Raw genomic sequence first — 21,163 nt, forward strand, 5'->3', positions numbered from 1 at the left:
CTACAGTTCTTATAGGATGACACATAGTGGATGCTCAGTAAGAATATGCTGAATAGAAGTTTGAATAGATGGATAAAAAATAAGCATCATCAGTTAGCAAAGAAATAAAAAATAAATATATTCTTTAATGCCTTTCAAACTGGCAAAGATTTTTTAAAAAGCGGTAAGATCCTGTTTTCGTGAATGTAGACTGAAAAATTACATAGAATGAAAAATTATACACAACTTTAATGTCCATCTATGTCGGCCAGAGTAAATCAATTATGGAACATCTATATCATGGAAAACAATGCAAACATTAAACAGAATAAAGTAGCTCTACAAATATTGACATAAAGATCTATAAACATGTTAGTAAGTTTTTTAAATGGAAAATTTAACAAGTATACAAAACCAATAAAAAGAAAACATTCCTGTGACACTAATATAGATTTGAACAAATAGATATTCCTTGTTCTTAGATAGAAAACTCAACACAACTCAACATCATCCAGATGTCAGTTCTCTCTTCATTAATTTATGAATTTAACATAATCCCAATAACAATCCTAATACATGCAAGCTTTTTTATGGCGACAGCTGCTACTAAAGTTCAACAGAAAAAACAAACATGTAAGAATAGCCAATAACTCAGTAGAAATTTTAGAAGCTAGCCCTCGATATACTATAATTAAAACTGTAATAATGGTGCAGGAATACAAACTGGTGCAAAAGAACAGAAAGTCCAGAAATAAATTCAATGGAAACTTAACATATGATAAAGGTGGCATCTCAAAACACAAGGGCAAAATTGTACTTTTTAAAGAAAACATGCTGGGACATTATAAGTTCACACAATATTCATTTAAAAAAACTTCAAATGAATCTGAGATCCAAACATAACTAAAATCATACAAGTACTAGAGGAAAATGTGTAAATTCCTTTTTATCCTGGGTAAAGGAAAAGGTTTCCTAATTATTACCCAAAATTCTGATGCAATGAAAAATTGGACTACATAAAAGTCTAAACAAATACACACTTACACCCTAAAGAAACAAAAGACAACTGGCAAACTGTAACATATATCATTTATAACGAGCTAATTTCCGTAGCGTATTTTTTTTTATTCTTAAAAATTGAGGGAGGGAAAAAACCTGATAGAAAAGTGAATAGAAAGATACAAGAGCCCTGCCAGTGCGTCTCAGTGGCTAGAGCACCCGCCCGCACACCAAAGGGTCTCGAGTTCCATTCCCAGTCCAGGAAACATACCTGGGTTGTAGGTTTCCCAGGCCCCAAGGGAGGCAACCAATTGATAATTGATGTGCCTCTCTCATATCGATGTCTCCCCACTCCATCCCCCCATCCCTAAAGATTAATGGAAAAAGTATCCTCTGGTGAGGATTAACAAAAAAAGACACAAGACAATTCACACAAAAAAGATATATTAAAATGACCTTCATGCATATTTTAGAAAGATGTTCAAACTCACTAATAAGAGAGGTGAGTATTAAAACTATATGGATACCATTTCTTACCTATAAGGTTAACAAAAATTAAAAGGTATAAAATAACACTCTGATGGTAATGTTGTCGGGAAACTAACACTCTCATACATTACTGATGGGAATTCAAATGTGTACAGCCCCCATAGAAAAAGATCTGGCAATATTTTAAAACTATATATGCTTTTAAACTTTTGACCCAATCATCCCATTTTAGGAATTTACCCAAACATACACTTCCAACATATGAAAAGATATATATGGACAAGGTTAGTCACTGCAGCACTGTTTGTCAATGCAAAATATTGGAAAAAGCATAAGAGAATGGTTAACATCCTCACAATAGAGTATTATGCAACTGTAGGAGGAAGGAAAAGACAGAGGGAGGAAAGAAGGGAGGAGAGCAAACTCTATAAATTGATGTGGAACGGATTTCAAAATATGTTAGGTGAAAAATGCAAAGTACAAAAGAGTATCTATCTATACCAGTACTATGGTTTCTTTTGTGTAAAAAAGAAGAGAAAATAAGAAAATATACCTGTATCTCCTCATTCATGGGGGGAAACACATAGGAAGGATAATTCAGAGAATGATGACATTGGTTACCTATCTAGAAGGTAAGCATAAACAGGGTAGAAAAGAAAGGATTTAAAAAAAAATGGGTGACACTGCTCTAAGTATATTTTTATACAATTCTGACTTTTGGAAGACTATTAATATTTCACATACTCAAAAATAAGTAAGATCAATTAGGATGAAGAGAAAAACTTAAAATGCAAATAGAACTGAACTGTACTTCAAATGACTAAGATAACCATGCAAGGGAAAGAATAATATTGGGGAGAGAAAACTAATCCAAGTAACTTTTGAACATGGTTTTTATATCAGTAATGTCCAAAAGTAACATAAATAATTTAATATTTTCTAGTAGCCGCATTAAAGTAAAAATAGGTAAAACTTTATTAATATAATTTATCTGATATAGCTTAAACATGTCAATATATAAACAATATAAAAAATTGTTAAAATATTAATTTCTTATTTCATACTAAGTTTTCAAAATCCAGTATATATTTTGCACTACGACACATTTCAATTTATGTGGTTAGTGGCTACCCTGTTGGGCAGTGGAGATTTACTAGTAGACTAAATGATTATGCTTTAGATTTATGCTAAAGGAAAAAACTATCAACAAATATTGAACTCTATTTACTAGGTGTCTTTCATACCTTTATTGACTTCAGAGAGGAAGGGAGAGGGAGAGAGAGATGGAACATCAATGATGAGAGTCATTGATCGACTGCCTTCTGCATGCCACACACCAGGGACCCGGCCCACAGCCCGGGCATGTGCCCCAACCAGGAATCAAAACATGGCCTCCTGGTTCACAGGTTGGTGCTCAAACACTGAGCCACGCCAGCCAGGCTACTCGGTGTCTTTTAAATAGTGGTATGAGCTAGCAATTTTTAACCTATTTTTCTGATATTCTAGAATTGAGCCAGTAAGTAAAAACATGAATAATGGGGCTAGGTTTCTGTTAAGAGGAGGAGTTATAAAGATAAAATGAAGGCTAGAATAAATTCTGTAGTGTTGGATTAGAATCAGTGGTGTAGACACAAACACACGTATTCCTATATCACATGTATCTATTTCCCAGATACCTGCTAAGAGGGCCTAGAAGTAATGACACACAGCAGCAATGAGGACATCTAGAATCCAGGTCCTGGCTTATAATGCCATTCTCTATTAAAAGCAACCAGAGATCCTTGAAAAAATAACTCATTCTAAGGCTTGGGCTGGGAAAGTCTAGGATGGGCCTAGAACAGCCATGGGCAAACTACGGCCCGCGGGAATAAAACTAAAAAAAAAAAAAAAAAGACCGTACCTTTTTATGTAATGATGTTTACTTTGAATTTATGTTAGTTCACACAAACAGTCCATCCATGCTTTTGTTCCGGCCCTCCGGTCCAGTTTAAGAACCCATTGTGGCCCTCGAGTCAAAAAGTTTGCCCACCCCTGGCCTAGAACATCTTGTTGTGGTAGAAAGTAGAAAATTATTAAAATAACAAGAGCAATCCGAAAGGAGACAGATCATCTTAGGGCTTCCCACTGGCCAAATCAGGGACAGCATCAAAATAATGAAGTAAAGTAGTATTATAAATAAGCATAGGAAAATGATGGAATTTAAAAAATCATCATTTAGAAACCATCATGAAAATGATTCAGACAGAAATCACTAATAGATATTAAAATCAGTGAGTAAAAGTTCAAGAAGTAACAGAATATATTTATAGTTTCAAGTATTTTGTCAAAGATACGTCAAAATTACAAAATGTGAATGTAGTTAACTTCAGTTAAAATGACTAAATGGTATATTTTATGTTATATATATTTTATCACCAAAAAAACTATGAAAGAAAAAACAGTTACTTCACACTAGAAAACCTAGCAGACATTACCTTAATGAAGTCATAACATTACTTCTGTGGTACTCCTGCCAGAAATGGATAACCTGAATCCAATTATGAGAAAATATCAGATAAACCCAAATTAGAGGCATTCTACAAAATAACTGGCCTGCAGTCTTCAAAAATGTCAATGTCATGAAAAGAACAAAGAAAGACTGAAGAAATGCTAGAGATTAAAGGAAACTAAAGAGCTATGACAACTGAATGCACTTCATGATCTAAAATTTTCTTTTGCTATAAAAATACATTATTGGAGCAATGGGTGAAATCTGAACAAGTCTATAGATTAGATGGTAATATTAAATCAGTGTTAATTTCAGGATTTTGACAACCGCACTGTGGTTACATAAAAGAATGTCCTTGTTTTTAGAAAATGCACTCGCAAATATTTAGGTATGCCAGAGAATAGGTCTGTACCTTTGCCTCAAACAGTTCAAGACACACACACACACACACACACACACGAGAGAGAGAGAGAGAGAGAGAGAGAGAGAGAGAGAGAGAAAGAGAGAGAGAGAATATCTGAGGTACTTGGGTAAATTTTTTGCACATTTTGTGGTCTGCAATAATGTCAACATAAATTAAACAGGAAAAAAGAGATGTTAAGCACAGTACTTGGCATGTAATCTGCATAAGTGATAGCTATTAGACGTTGTTTTGTAATCCAGAATATTATCTCTGGATTCTGCCCCCAAAAATTCTCAACTCAAGACATACACTGGGCCAAAACCGGTTTGGCTCAGTGGATAGAGCGTCGGCCTGCGGACTGAGGGGTCCCAGGTTCGATTCCGGTCAAGGGCATGTACCTGGGCTGCAGGCACATCCCCAGTGGGAGATGTGCAGGAGGCGGCTGATCGATGTTTCTCTCCCATCGATGTTTCTAACTCTCTATCTCTCTCCCTTCCTCTCTATAAAAAATCAATAAAATACATTTAAAAAAAAAAAAAACAACAAAAAAAAACATACACTGGAAGAACCAAGATGGCGGCATAGGTTAACGCCGGAGATTGCTGCCTTGAACAGCCAAATCAAAACACACCTAAAAGATGGAATGGACATCATCCAGAACCACAGGAAGGCTGGCTGAGTGGAATTTCTACAACTAGGAGGAAAGAGAATATCATACCCAGACTCAGAGGAGGCGCAGTGCTGAAGTGAAATACTCAGGTACGAAGTGCGCGCGGAGCGGGCTGGCGACGGAGGGCGTGGTTGGTGCTTTCAATCGGGAGGGAGTCTCAGATTCTGAGCTCCAGATCCGGGCGAGTCTCTAGGGACCCAGACTCAAACGGGAGAAGCCGGACTGTCTGGCTTCAGTCGGAACTCGAAGGCAGCTTTCTCTCCGAGGTTTGCAGCGGTTGCTGGGACTCTGTGAGGCAAAGCCCCTAGGGACGGAACTGAGAGCCACCATAACTGCTCTCTCCGGCCCACCCTGTTGATCCCAAGCCAGAGCGACCCACCCGCCCCGCCCAAGCCCTGCGCAGAGCCATTTGCCTCAGGCAAAGGCTAGATTAGCACCTCCCTAGAGGACAGAAGTTTTCCCACTGCAGACACAGCTGATTCTCACAGTCAGCTGGCCTGGAGGTCAAATCCCCCTAGTATTAACTACAACAATCAAGGCTTAACTACAGGAGGACGGCACACAAAGACCACTAAGGGGTGCACCAAGAAAGCATAAAAAAATGCGGAGACAAAGAAACAGGACAAAACTGTCAATGGAGGATATTCAGTTCAGAACCACACTTTTAAGGTCTCTCAAGAACTGTCTAGAAGCCGTCGATAAACTTAATGAGATCCTCAACAAATCTAATGAGACCCTCGATGTTATGATAAAGAACCAACTAGAAATTAAGCATACACGGACTGAAATAACGAATATTATACAGACTCCCAACAGCAGACCAGAGGACCGCAAGAATCAAGTCAAAGATTTGAAATGCGAAGAAGCTAAAAACACCCAACCAGAAAAGCAAAATGAAAAAAGAATCCGAAAATACGAAGATAGTGTAAGGAGCCTCTGGGACAGCTTCAAACGTACCAACATCAGAATTATAGGGGTGCCAGAAGATGAGAGAGAGCAAGATATTGAAAACCTATTTGAAGAAATAATAACAGAAAACTTCCCCTACCTGGTGAAAGAAATAGACTTACAAGTCCAGGAAGCACGGAGAACCCCAAACAAAAGGAATCCAAAGAGGACCACACCAAGACACATCATAATTAAAATGCCAAGAGCAAAGGACAAAGAGAGACTCTTAAGAGCAGCAAGAGAAAGAAACTCAGTTACCTACAAGGGAGTACCCATAAGACTGTCAGCTGATTTCTCAACAGAAACTTTGCAGGCCAGAAGGGAATGGCAAGAAATATTCAAAGTGATGAATACCAAGAACCTACAACCAAGATTACTTTATCCAGCAAAGCTATCATTCAGAACTGAAGGTCAGATAAAGAGCTTCACAGATAAGGAAAAGCTAAAGGAGTTCATCACCACCAAACCAGTATTATATGAAATGCTGAAAAGTATTCTTTAAGAAGAGGAAGAAGAAGAAAAAGGTAAAGATACAAATTATGAACAAGTACATATCTATCAACAAGTGAATCTAAGAATCAAGTGAATAAATAATCTGGTGATCATAACAGAATCAGGGACATAGAAAGGGAATGGACTGACTATTCTTGGGGGGGAAAGGGGTGTGGGAGATGCGGGAAGAGACCGGACAAAAATCGTGCGCCTATGGATGAGGACAGTGGGTGGGGAGTGAGGGCAGATGGTGGGGCGGGAACTGGGAGGAGGGGGGTTATGGGGGGAAAAAAGAGGAACAAATGTAATAATCTGAACAATAAAGATTTAATTAAGAGAAAAAAATAAAAATAAAAAAATAAAAGTTAAAAAAAAAAAAAAGACATACACTTTTATGGTGGGAAAGAACTTGTAACAGCCCAACTGCAAGCCAATTATTAACATTACATATATTCTTTTCTAAGAGGCAAATTACATATTAAGGAGTGAAACAAATCTTTTGCCCATATTTTTGCCTCTGCACCAAGTTAAATGGTTATGAACTATCAGCCATTTGACTATTCCAAAAAACCATACCATCATATTCACAGGTTAACCTGTTACTTGGGAACCTTACTAGATACCAGAACCTGCTGTTTCCAACAGTGCTTCTCTGCTTCCATATTTTTAACCCTTGTCAGAAACCAACTGTGTTTGACATTACAAAAAAAAAAAAAAGATACAGAAGGAACAACAAATATTTATAAAACTGAAGAGTGAATTTGAAGAATGGAAAACTATACAGAAGGCTAGCAAAAGACAGTGAAAAATGCACACCATGAGCTGGGAGCAACTGGCCCATGTTTTATTGAGGAGAAAATCCTCTCCAAATTCAGTCTTACTGCTGCTGAGCTACACCCTATAACTTCTCTTCTATCTCAAGCTCTGACAACTGGAATTTCACTGTAATTCAATAAGCTCTTTGGAGTTACCCAGGCTTCATCCATCCTGCCAGGAACATCAGTGGAGAACTCTGTTTTCCCCACTAAGAGCACATTTTGTGGTTGGTGGCATAGGAGTAGGGTTCTCTTTCAAGACATGAAGAGCCTAGTTCCATTTCTTCTCACCTTTCCTATGAGTGGGAAGTCTGCAACAAATACATTTTCAACAGCTAAAAGTAATGTCTAAATTATAGTTCAGGCTAGTGGTTTTCAATGTCATCCTGCAAGTCACCAGTTTCATACATAATGTGAGGGCTAGTCCTATATTTATAAAGTTTTGTAATTAAAAATATATACTTTTACTTTCAGTATTCGCTCATTTACTTCTATTATGTCTAATGAGCGCATGAATGCCGAACCAACAATATAGCAGTCTTATTCATTCTGGTGAGATATTTTGTGAATGGTTAGTTAATAGGAGCTAATGAGGACAGGGTCACAGATTCAAACATGTTGGCCAATTAGCTTTGCTGTTTCAGGATACCATGGTCATGATCAACAACCTTAACCTTGGCTGAGGGAAGAAAAATACACTGATCATGTAAAGCATTGAGGGAATGAACATAGATGTATCACCAAAATTCATAACTATGAGAAAAATACAATAAAAACTGAAAATAGTAGTAACACCACCATCTATCTAAGCCTGGCTAGATTTACCGAGTTCAAACAATGTCTAAATTTTTCAGTTATGCAGGTTGGCATTATTATCCGTTTTACAGATCATGAGAAAATAAACTCAGAATGATTATAGGAACCAAAGTCACAAAATAATAAACAACAGAGCCCAGGCTCAAACTTTGATCAGTCTGACTCCAAAGCTTATGTTGTTTTCACAATACCAGACTGCCTCTCCGGAGCATGCCTTAGGGACATAGGACAATCAACAAAATGTTCTTATTCAGAACTATTCAGCACAATCATCACTAACTGAGCGTCACTATGTACAGTTAGATACTATAGCTGAGAATGTGTCTACCTTCCAAAAACTTCTTTTAAGTAAGAGTCAAAAAAATATTTAAAACACAAAAGGAAAAACACATTACAGCACACAAAGTAGATTTTAATGAAAGTGATCACTTACATTTTTGTATACAAATCTGTAGTGAAAAATATCTTACAGGTTCATGAATAAGAATGAAACTGACAAAGCAGAGGCCAGGGAATACCACATCAAAAAAGAGAATAAGGGAACATTTCCTAAACATCTGAATCTACTAACATCTTGCAGTCAACAGGTTGGAAGAATTTAAAACAAATATTTCATTTCTTAACCAAAAGACTCTGCTTTGACCAACAAGTCAGTTTTCCCTATTAGGTTTTTCTCCTAGTATCTCTAAACTCTCACTCCTTGCAAATACACACAAACCAAAGCCACCATCAGCATCAGTCACCAAGAGTTTCCGCCTTCAAAAAATGAAGTCCCCCCTGAATGGATTAAAAAACAAAACAAGACCCTTACATATGTGGCCTAAGATGAGACTCATTTCAGTCGAAAGACACAGACTGAAAGTAAAAGGATGTAAAAAAAATATTTCATTAAAATGGAAACAAACAAAAGCTGGGAAGAAATAATTATCAGACAAAATAAGCTTTAAAAGAGGGGTGGGGAACATCCAGCCCACAGGCCTTATTATAAGCCCCATAAAATCATTTGTTCTGGCTCTGCCAACACATCAAGGGTGAGTTAATTAAATGTTTGACCAAATATAGCAGGCTAATTTTTAAGTTGATAATTTTGTATGGCCCCAGAATGATGTTATAAATATCCAGATGGCCCTTGGCAGAAAAAAGGTTTCCCACCCTGCTTTAAAACAAAGGCTATAATAAGAGACAAATGAGGACCCAAGCAATTCCACTTCTGGGCACGTATCTGAAAACAAAACTCTAACTCGAAAAGATGTATGTACCTCTATGTTCACTGCAGCATTACTTACAATAGCCATGATATGGAAGCAACCTAGGTGTTCATCAATAGATAAATGGGTAAAGAAGTGGACACACACAGACACAGGAATATTACTCCGCCATGAAAAAGAATGCAATCTTGCCATTTGCCAAAACATGGACAGGCCTAGAAGGTGTTATGCTAAGTGAAATAAGTCAGAGAAAGACAAATACTATATCATTTCACTTACATGTGTAATCTAAAAAACTAAACAAATGAATAGACTCATAGATACAGAAAAACTGATAGTTCCCAGAGGGGTGAGGGGATGGGCAAAAAGATAAAGGGGATTAAGAAATACAAACTTGTAGTTATAACATAAATAAGTCATGGGGAAGAAAAGTTGTCAATAACATAACAAAACTTTGTATGATAACAGATGGTTACTGGACTTTTCGTGGTGATCACTTTGTAAGGTATATAAATGTCAAATCATTATGCTGTATGTCAACTATAATTTTAAAAAGCTTCACATTCAAAAAAGAAAAAATGATGTCACCCAGTCTTCAGGACCCTACCCCATTAAGATGAACTTTTAAAGTCAATTAGTCTGGCTTAAAAAAAAAAGTTGGGGAGGAAGGCAAGACAAAACAATGCTCTTATAAAAGTCTGTCCTAATCAATTAATGGTCAATATCTAAGTCATACACAGATCATTGTTCTGCTAAAATCTACTATGTGCAGACACAAAGCTACATTCTTACTACAGGTTATAAATGAAACATCACATCCCAAAAATCTTTTCACAACAGCATTTTAGAAACCTCTAAAAGTGAAAAGCAGCATTATATAATCTTTACATAATTGCAACTGCTTAAAAAAAAAAAAAACCTGCAATCTGAAAACTTACAGTATTTTAAGTTTATGGGTTAAGGATAGCTATCCTCGTTTTACAAATAAAAATAGGAATCTCAAGAAAATACTAGAGTTATGTTTTTATCATCATCATCAGTTACAACAGCACTACTAAGGCACTACTAAGCTCTTTATATTTCTATCTCATTTAATCTTTATAGACACCTTGCAAGGTAAATGCTATTATCTCCATTTTAGAGACTGGTAAACAGTCTTAGAGATCAATTTGCTAAAAGTCATAAATACAAGTCACAACACCAGGACTTGGAACTCAAATTGGTTCGACTTTGTACATTCAACCGATTCCCTGCACTGCCAACCTCTTTGCTTTTCTGAACCACATTCAAATAGTTTCCCACCAGTTATTTCAGAATAAATACAAGTTAAGGTCACCTCACTACTCCTCCTCCAAACCCATAAAAATTTTATTATAAAATCCCCATTCTCTAAAAGGGGAAGAAAACGGAGACCAAAAGCCACCTGCTTAGAGTCTCAGAGCTCAACTGCCAGAAAAAGAAACAAAATTAGAATACTGGCTGTTTATATTCTGAATTCGAACTCTGAGGCCAAACAGGCACCTGGCACACGTCCCTCGGCTAGGTGAGCACACCCCCCTCAGGTGAGCGGGTATGCGCACAAGGTGACGGGGTTTGTGCAGGGGTCAGAGCGGGTCAGCACTGGCGGTCTCGGGAAGGGGGGAAAGACACAGACCTGCTGAAGACAGGCATTAGCTGAGCACCGAATCTGAGACACCTGCACCTGAAATAATGTGCCAACAGAACAAGGGGGTAGACAGGTGTGTCTGTGTTGGCGGGAGGGACGTGTCCAGATCCTGACGGACCTTAAAATCCAGACGAAGTTTAAAAACTGCCTCCGCAGGTGACAGGCGGGGCCCTGAAGCCACCTCCTCCCCGGGAACATGGCACCAGCACACGTGAACGGCTCACCTTCGTTTCTACAGGCACCGGCTGCCACCTGTTTATTAACTCATTTCATCTTCATCAACAGCATGACCCTGTTCCAGGTTTAGGAAAAAACACGAACGTGACTTTAAAATGCCACTGACCTGGACCTAACGACGGGAGGCTCCGGTCACCTGGGACACGGGCTCTCTCACACTGGAAGGCGGGCGGGCGGGCCAGGGCTACGGTCCCCGCTTTCCTAGAGGGAAGCCGGGCCGGGGCTGCGGGAAACGGGCTACAAGGACCACAGGCCCGGCAAGTGGAGACCTAGACGCCTCCCCCGGACCTCAGGCTCCCATCCTGGGGGTCTTCCCTTCCGCCACTCCGAGAGGCGGCTTTACTGCTGAGGAAAACTAACGCTCCGGCACAGGGCGTCCCGAGGCCGCCCCAGAAAACCAGGAAGTGCCTCCTCCCGCACCGACTGCTCACTCCCAGCGCAGAGCCCACGGCTCCCGGGCAGCGGAGGGAGTGGACTCACGCCCCAGGCTCGCACCCCGGACACCGCTCACGGCCCGGGGGCGTCTCCCGACGGCCTCTGCGGCCCACAGCCCCGGGCCCCCGAGTGGCCACGGACCCACTCAGTACCTGTTGAAACCCAGAAAAGAACGTCCCCGCTACAGGGAGTTTTGGGGCGAGGGCCCTCAGCGGGCACGCACCCCCAGGCAGAGCCAAAGGGCCTCGGTAGGACGGTAGGGTCCCCCGCAACCCCAGTCCCTCGGGGGTCGAAGGGCGGGAGCTGCCCAGTAACCTCCGCCCCAGGCGGGGGCCCGCCCTGCGTGTCACGTGAGGAAAAAATACCGGTAGCAAACTAAAGAGAAAGGAACTCCCGTCCCAGGTGTGAGGGGAGAAGGGAACGCCACGAGCCCCGGCTCGGGGTGCCGAGGGAGGGAGGGAAGGACGGACGGAGGGAGGGAAGGAGAGACGGAGGGAGGGATAGGGCTCGGGGCAGCTAGTTACCGGGCGCGCCGTCGCTCCCCGCTTCCGCCGCCGCCTCCTCGAAGCTCTGGCTCTTCCGTCGGCGCCTCGGGGGCGAGCGCCAGGCCTCGACTCCGCCCCGCGCCGAGGGGCCTTCTGGGGGATGTAGTCCCGGGCCGTCGGCTGCCACGGGTCACGTGGGGGGGCGGGGCTAGCAAAATGAAGAGGTGGAGAAGGTGCTTATGCTCAACTCTTACCCCTTGGGCTCAGCTACAAAGGAACTCGAATCTCTTCCCATCCCACTCAGTCATACCATCCCTCTTCTTCACAGCCAAGTTTCTTGAAAAATATAGTCTAAATTCGCTGTCTCCACTTCCTCCTTCGTCCTCGGCCTCCACAGAAAATGCCCTTGTTGCCAAATTCATCAGAGATAGTTTCAGGTCCTCTGACTTAAGTGTTAGGCACCATTTGACGCTGTTGGACATTCTTTTTCACTTATTTTCTGACACTAGTCAGGTTTTCCTTCTTCCTCTCAGGCTCCAAGAATTGTTTTTCTAACCCGTCTCATATATTCGTGTTCTCCAGAGTTCTTGGTATTTCACTGGGGGAGGGGAGGCTCCTGCCCCTCCTCTCCTGAATTGGATGTTTGTATTCCCAACTTCATAGACTGACCCCTCCTCATCCGTGTCCCACAGACATTTCAAAAGTGAAACTCCCACCTTCAACCTAGATTCCTCCCTCGCTCTCACTTCCTCTACCACCTATGCCCAAATAGTCACCAAATCTACCTCCCAAGCATCTCTTGAACCTCTTCCGTCTTCACACCCACTGCCAGTGATTTAACTCAGACCTGCATTATTTCTTACCTGATTACTCATGCATGGTCTTCCTCACTGGCCTCAGTTCCTTAGCACCTCTATCCAATCCTCCCTACTACCATCGGGCCCTTATATGCAAAGGAACATTTTACTCCTGTCATCTTTTGGGTAAAATCTTGTAAAGGATCCACTTGATTAAGTTTGAGAAGGGGAACAGGGATGAATCCTTTGGGGTGACTTTTGCAACATATGGAAGTCAGCTCTACTACTTCCCACCCCCCCATACCGTGGTTGGAAGGTTCAGAGAAAGATTATAGCACACCCTATTGTGAGGTAGGTAAGCAGGGGCATTTTTTTTTTTTCCAAAAATTCCCCAGATGATTCAGTTATTCAACAAGGTTGTATTTTTGCTGCTTAACAATAACAGCAAGCAAGGCCGTCCCTGCCCTTGTGGAGTTTACAGTCTCTTGGAAGAGACAGATATTAATCAAATGACTCCATACCAAAAATGAGACCCAGCAATAACCACAAAAACCCACAATTACCAGCTGTGGTAAGAATTATACAGGAAAAGTAAGCAGTCTTTCCCTTTTCCTCTGCCCAGGCTGGGAATCGGTCTATGCTCCTCAGCCTATCAACATCGCCTGTCAGGAGCTAGTGTCCTTCCACTCCCTCCCTTACACATCGAGATTTACCAAACTGCTGTATTGCATTCACCCTCTCACTTTTGCACAAGCTGTCCCTCTGTTTGGAAAACCCTTCCCTTTCTCCCGTGACTAAGTGTACTCTATATTATCCTCCTCTGTTGGAGTCAAAGCAAACCCAGTAGAACACCTGCCATATAGAAGGATTTTCTGAGGATTGGACTGTCAGGTGATAACTCCCAGCCCAGCAAAGGTGAGCTGAGTAGGGGAGCCAAGGACGGCTGAATGTGGGCTACTGAGAGCAGGGCTACATTAGCCAGTTTAAGTGGCATAGAACGTGAGCCAACACACCCATCATCCAAAACACAGATCGAGTATTACCTCCTCCAGGAAGTCTTTGCTGAGCTTCCCCAGGGTGAACTATTGCCTCTTTCCTGGGTAATCATTGCACCCATGCTGACCTTTCTTTCATTGATATGCCAGAGCCAGCTCGCATCAACTTTGAAAAGCCAATTTAAGCTCTCAGGAATTTTGCAATTCAGTTCTTACCTTTGGTGGCTTGAAATCAGCTGTGATGGGAGTATTTATACCACCATGGAAATCAGCAAATGACAAATTAGGGCTCTTTTTTTTTTTTTTTTTTTTTTGAGAGTCAGTTTGCCAGGGCAACACTGCCTTTGTCATAACACACATCTCTTCATTGTATTGTGGTGATGAATCCTCTATTAGATGAATTCCTTACGACAACTTCATTTAGCAAATATTTATTGATATTTATTACTGTGTACCAGACACTAGCAAGATGCTTAAGAGTTATACAGTGGAGTACAAACAAGCATAGTTCTTACTGTTATGGTGCTTACAATCTAGCAGATAAGACAGAAAATAAACAGAGAACTCTATACATACAAATTCAGCCCGGCTGCTTTGTGATAGAACATCCTGGCATCGAGTGGTGATCTACTTCAACAGGGTGGTCCAGTAAGCTCTCTGAGGCAGTGATCTTTCCACTGAGCAACAAAGGATGAAAAAAATAATAATCAAGAGGAGAACCAGGGGGGAAGTGTTCCAGCCAAATGGACCAGACTGTACAAAGAAAGAGCTAGGTTGTTTGAAGGACAGAATGGTCAGTTTTGCTGGCATGGTGTGATCATTAAATTTATGTGGTGTCAACTTGACTGGGCCACAGAATGCCCAGATTAAACATTATTTCTGAGTGTGTACTTGGGGATGTTTGCAGATGGGATTAGCTTTTGAATTGGTGGAATCAGTAAAGTACAGTTGACCCTTGAACAACATAAGGGTTAGGGGAGCCAATCACTGTGCAATGGAAAATCCATGTATAGCTTTTGATTCGTCCACAGTCGTCTCACGGTCATCTCCCTCAGAATCTATGGGAGATTGGCTGCAGAATATCCTGAGGATACCAAAAATCTATCGGTGCTTAAGTCCCTTATATAAAATGGCATAGGATAATGCAAACAGTCAGCCCCACTTCCTGTGGATTCCCAAGCACGGATCAAAAAATACTGTTTTAGATCCTTGGTGGTTGGTTGAATCTGCAGAATGAAACTCAGGAATAAGGAGAGCTGACTCTATGTTTATTTTTTAAAAATCCAAGTATAAGTGGATCAGTGCAGTTCAAACCCATATTGTTCAAGAGTCAACTGTATATTGCTCCCCTCTCTGATATGAGTGGGCACCATTCAATCCACTGAGGGCCTGAATAGAATAAAAATCAGGAAAAGGGAGAATTCAATCCCTTCTTGGTTGTGTACCTGAGCTGGGACATTTGTCTGTTAGTCTTCACCTGTCCTTGAACTGAGATTTATCCCATTGGTTCCCCTGGTTCTCAGGCCTCAGACTCAGACTTGAATTACACCACTGGCTTTCCTAGGCCTCCAGCTTGCAGACAGCAGATTGTGGGACTTCTCAGCCTCCACACCTGCATGAGCCAATTCCTCAAAATAAATCTCCTTTTGTATATACATACATATATAGAATATATATCCTATATATAGGATATAGCATATATATATGATATCTATAGATATAAAAGGCGAATATGCTAAGTAGTCCGACCTTCCGACCGGTCACTATGATGTGCACTGACCCGCAGGGGGCAGACACTCAACACAGGAGCTGTCGTGACACGCACTGGTCATTTACACAGAAACGGCACCACGGACCTGGCACTGACAAACCAACATTCAGCTTCCCCTAAGTGGGACACAGGCCCCAACACCACCCCGGAGCGACAGCTCACCAAATCACAGCTGACACTGCCGAGACCCCATGGTGCAAAATGCAGCCCACAGCCCAGCCCAGCCCAGAAATGGTGGCTGTGGGCACCAGGTAATGACATCATGTAGCAACGCCTGGCTTCCTCTCCCTAGGGCTGTGGTCGGCAAACCTTGGCTCACGAGCCACATGCAGTTCTTTGGCCCCTTGAGTGTGGCTCTTCCACAAAATACCATGCATGTGTGGGCGTGCATGTACAGTGCGATTGAAACTTCGTGGCCCATGCGCAGAAGTCGGTATTTTGTGGAAGAGCCACACTCAAGGGGCCAAAGAGCCACATGTGGCTCGCAAGCCGTGGTTTGCCGAGCCGCAGTTTGCTGACCACTGTCCTAGGGACTAGCCTCCTTGGAGTTTCTTCAGCCCAGGAACACGACTTGCTTTATAGCCAGGTGCAAACATTTTACACTTTAACCAAAAGTCTGTGAAGTGTTTTCTCAAGCCTCAGCTCATTTGATCCTCACAGAAGTCCTAAAGTAGGTTAATAGGAGACTCAGTGGGATCCTATTTTCTTTTCATTAGCCGGAAAACAGAGATTTAGAAAGTTTAAAAACTTGACCCAACTGAAAAGTAGTAAGAAATGGTGGAACTTGAAAATGACTTCAGGTTTTCTCACTGCACAGAATATAGTCAAACAATGAAAATACTGTTAAATATTTCACCCTTTGTTCTCCCTGAGATCTACAATAATAATCTGCTTCATGTTGATATTTACTGCTGTGTTGCTCACAATTACCTGAAAGAGAAGTTGGGGTGCTTCACTGGGTTGGAAAAAGTTTAGCTAAATCAGAAAGCAGGTCTAATTAAGCAAGTTTATTCTTTATATACAAAGCTCTCTCTGGGGCCAATCGCACGTGTGTGTTTCCATCTGTCATTGTCGATTGTGAATTTGGTTGACACTTCTATTATAGAGAAAGGACAAATAGCGATATTAAAATATTTCTTCAAATTAATTTCCTTTAATTAATTAAATGAGCATGAATCCGTGCACCGGGCCACCACTATACATATAATAGGATATATATCTTATTTAGATAAACATATGTAGTGTTTGTGTGTATGTATTAAAACAATCATATAGGAGATATATATATATATATATATATATATATATATATATATATATATATATACATACACACACATATATATATATCTCCTATTGGTTCTGTTTCTCTGGGGAGCCCTAATACAGATAGCAGGAGTGTGAATTAGGTGATCCAGATGACATGAGGTAATTGGAGTCAGGTGTGCACAACCTTAAGGCCATGGCAAGGACTGTGGATTAAATCAGAGCAACCAAGGGGGTGGTGTTCTCCGATCCACATTTCAATCACTCTGCTTTTGCTTGGAGGACCGGAGTAGAAGTGGGAGCCCATTTACTGCATTAGTTTAAGTAAGAAATAATTACAAATAATACACTGTAATGATAATAATACACTGTAATAATAATTACAAAGTGCTGGTGTTAAAACAAAATGGATGGATTTGACAAATATTTTGCAGAGCCAACAGGACTTGCTGATGATTGAATGTAGGGGAGAATGGGCTGATGAAGGAAAAAAGACCCAAGGGCAGAAATTGTTTATATTCATCTCCATATCTGCAGCTCCTAGAATAAAGCCTGGCACATAGTAGGTGTTGAATAATTGTGTTGAGTGAAGGTATCCATTCAATGTGCTGAGCTCTGTGTTCTTCATTCATACAGGGCCTCCACTAGCCCATATAGTATCTTCATGCAAATGAGAAAAAAGCGCCCCTTCCTCCAGATAGGCAAGCCCATCTCCAGGGTGCACAGATCAATGAGCAAGCTTGGGCTGCATTATGCCCCCACTTGCTTCTTCAGCTGGCATCCTTGTGCAGTGCACAGTCTGCACAACCACATATGGAGCCCTGGCTTAACATCCCTGAGAGATGGTTTTGTGGCATTAAGCCCAGTATGCTTGGGGAGAATTTGAGTTCCAGGGGAAGGAAGCTGCCTGCCTGGGGACACCAGACCTACTGCTGTGACTGAAATTCAGATCTTTGCCCTCTGAATCCCTGTGGGCTCTTTAGCTTTGGAGCCGCATTGTCTCTCCCAAATCACTCAGCCCATCAATAAAACGCTAAATTCAAAATGGTGACTTTGCTTCCTTGAGTTTCTCATCTGTCTCTGTTACTATTGTTAGAGTATTTCACATTTACATAGTATCCAGTATGTGCTCAGTCCCTTACAAAATACAATAAAGGAACATGAAACCAAAGGACCTTTTCTTTTTTAAATAGACTAAATAAGGAATGGCTGCTTAAAGGGACCTTAGCTCTTGGATAAAAATGGTGATAGTTTGATTTAAGGCAGCGGTTCTCAACCTGTGGGTCGCAACCCTTTTGGCGGTCGAACGACCCTTTCACAGGAGCCACCTAAGACCATCCTGCATATCAGATATTTACATTACGATTCATAACAGTAGCAACATTACAGTTATGAAGTAGCAACGAAAATAATTTTATGGTTGGGTCACAACATGAGGAACTGTATTTAAAGGGCCAGAAGGTTGAAAACCACTGGTTTAAGGCAATGGAGAGGGGGAGGAATAATGCCCATGTGCAAGCTGTTTTGCCTTTGAACTCCCAACCATAGCGGTCAAGGACATAAGGAGGAGAAAGAAATGCCCTAGAGGAGGAAAAGTTTCTCCCTTTAATAAACAATAGCATTTAACAAGTGCTTAATGTGTGCCAGGAACCGTGCTAAGCCCTTTACATGTCCCATCTGAGTCAATCCTTGCACAACAGTACAAGATACAATCTGTTATTACCATCATTTTACACTGGAGGAAACCGAGGCCCCAGGCTATGCAGCTAATAAGTGAAAAACCTGAGTTTTGAACCCAAACAGTCTGGCTCTAGAGTCTGAGCTCTCAGCCACTAAATTATACCACCTCTCACGCCAGCTCACCTGTTTTAATAGTGTGATCCTTTGGAGTCCTGGGATAATTAACGGAGGATATCTGGTTCTCAGACTCTTAGGGACTCCATGTCACCTGTCTGTTTAATGATTCTCAGCCTAGCTTCAAAGTACACAGTTTGAACAAGGCATATATAAGAGAAAAACCCTGCGGGGGGCATTTCACAATCTCCTCGGAGCTTTAATAGCCTCCCAATATAATACCACAATTTCTCGGTTGGCATGGAAGATGGAGGAGAAAATGTTACCAGGAGAGAGGGACTAAAAGAGCCTGCCCCTTGGAAATGTGAGTCCTGATGGGTCCCTCCCCACTTGAAATTTCTTTGCTTTTGTGATTTTCAGCCAATAAGCACAGAAGCATCCACATTTTATTGAGATTTGGGGTATTTTGACCCTTCCCTCATAAAGTGCTACTATCCAGAATTGTATGGGTCTTGGGCATCAACTGGAGGAATTATAAGACTTTTTAGGACAATAGGAGGGCAAGGTATCAATGGACAGCTCCCATTTAATTCAGAAAAAGCAGGAGAGAGGACTCATGAGCAGCAATGACTCCAGGCCCCCAAGCCTAAATTAGGAGCCAGAGAACTCTCTCAACGCTAGGTGAAGCTACCTTAAAGAGGGCATGGACACAACTATTGTTTTGGTTGACTCTCTGGGTTGTGAGGTCACAGGATCTGAAGCTCTTATGCAGCTGTGAGTTGTGCCAGCACCCCACCACCATACTACCACCACACACACACATATTCCCCTCCCACCACTAGTTTCCACTGCTTGATGTCAGGACTTGTACAGCTAAACTATCTAATGCCACCATGCCTGGTTGGAGGGAAGGCTTGGTGATATTATGCCCATAGTCCTCATGATCTGAGAACAACTTGACTCCTTAGAGCGGTAACTCTAAAACAGTGTAGAGAAACCAAGATGGCGGCATAGGTAAACACCTGAAATTGCTGCCTCGCACAACCACTTCAAAAATACAACTAAAAGACAAAACGGACATCATCCAGAACCACAGGAAGGCTGGCTGAGTGGAAATTCTACAACTAGAAGAAAAAAGAAAAGCACACTGAGACTCAGAGGAGGTGCAGAAGTAAAGTGCAGAGCTGGGCCTCATCTGGGCACCTCCAAACCCCAAACAAAGAAGAGAAATCTGCAGATCTCTTCATAGCTCCTGCTGGGTAGCCTCAGGCAGAGGCTAAATTAGCACCTCCTTAGAGATCCAAGTGCCAGCGTACCCAGTGGTCAGAGTGGGACCATCCAGATTACAACTCCTCAGATCCATAAGGGACACACTCTGAGGGCAGACTCAGTGAGCACCAAAGCCCCACTTGAAGCAAGTCTTGCCCCAGAAGGGTGGCTCCAGCACAGAAATTCTCCCACCACAGACACAGCTGATTCTCACAGCCATTTGGCCTGGAGGTCAATTCCTCCCAGTGATACCAACTACAATCAAGGCTTAACTACAACAAGACTGTGCACACAACCCACAAAGGGGTGCACCAAGAGTGTCCACCTCAGGTAATTGGGGAGGCTGAGCTACTGGGCCCTATAGGACAACTAACACAGAAAGCCAGCCTATCAACACAGGGAAGCAGCCATAATGCAGAGACAAAGAAACAGGTCACAAATGACAGAAATGGAGGAAAGCAAACGACTGGATATAGAGTTCAAAGCCACGGTTATAAGGTTTTTCAAGAATTTTCTAGAAACCGCCGATAAATCAGAGACCATCAATAAATCTAGTGAGACCCTTGAGGTTATGAAAAAGGACTAAATAGAAATTAAGCATACACTGACTGAAATAAAGAATATTATACAGAGATCCAACAGCAGACTAGAGGATCGCAAGAATCAAGTCAAAGATTTAAAATACAAAGAAGTAAAAAACACCCAAGTGGAAAAGCAAAAAGAAAAAAGAATCCAAAAATATGAAGATAGTGTAAGGAGCCTCTGGGACAACTTCAAGCGAACCAACATCTGAATTATAGGGGTGCCAGAAGGAGAGAGAGAGCAAGATATTGAAAACCTATTTGAAGAAATAATGACAGAAAACTTCCCCCACCTGGTGAAAGAAATAGACTTCCAAGTCCAGGAAGCGCAGAGAACCCCAAACAAAAGGAATCCAAAGAGGACCACACCAAGACACATCATAATTAAAATGCCAAGAGCAAAAGACAAAGAGAGAATCTTAAAAGCAGCAAGAGAAAAACAGTCAGTTACCTACAAGGGAGTACCCATAAGATTGTCAGCTGATTTCTCAACAGAAACTATGCAGGCCAGAAGGGAGTGGCAAGAAATATTCAAAGTGATGAATAGCAAAAACCTACAA

General features: G+C 41.6%; 1 protein-coding gene across 6 annotated transcripts in view; it reads right to left on the reverse strand.

The window, feature by feature from the left end:
• Nucleotides 1-12,262, reverse strand: part of R3HCC1L (R3H domain and coiled-coil containing 1 like) — a 72,692-nt gene extending 60,430 nt beyond the window's left edge. For 2 of the 6 annotated variants that reach the window (XM_036336402.1, XM_036336399.1), the window contains exon 1: nt 11,198-11,264. The gene's annotated coding sequence lies outside the window, so the exon portion shown is untranslated. Of the gene's footprint in view, nt 1-11,197; nt 11,300-12,169 lie in introns of those variants that run through there. The other 4 variants (XM_036336400.1, XM_036336401.1, XM_036336404.1 and 1 more) reach the window with 4 other exon arrangements.
• Between the last annotated feature and the right edge of the window lie 8,901 nt (nt 12,263-21,163).

This window comes from Myotis myotis, unplaced genomic scaffold (genome assembly GCF_014108235.1).
Source record: "Myotis myotis isolate mMyoMyo1 unplaced genomic scaffold, mMyoMyo1.p scaffold_m19_p_15, whole genome shotgun sequence".
NCBI classification, from domain to species: Eukaryota; Metazoa; Chordata; class Mammalia; order Chiroptera; family Vespertilionidae; genus Myotis; species Myotis myotis.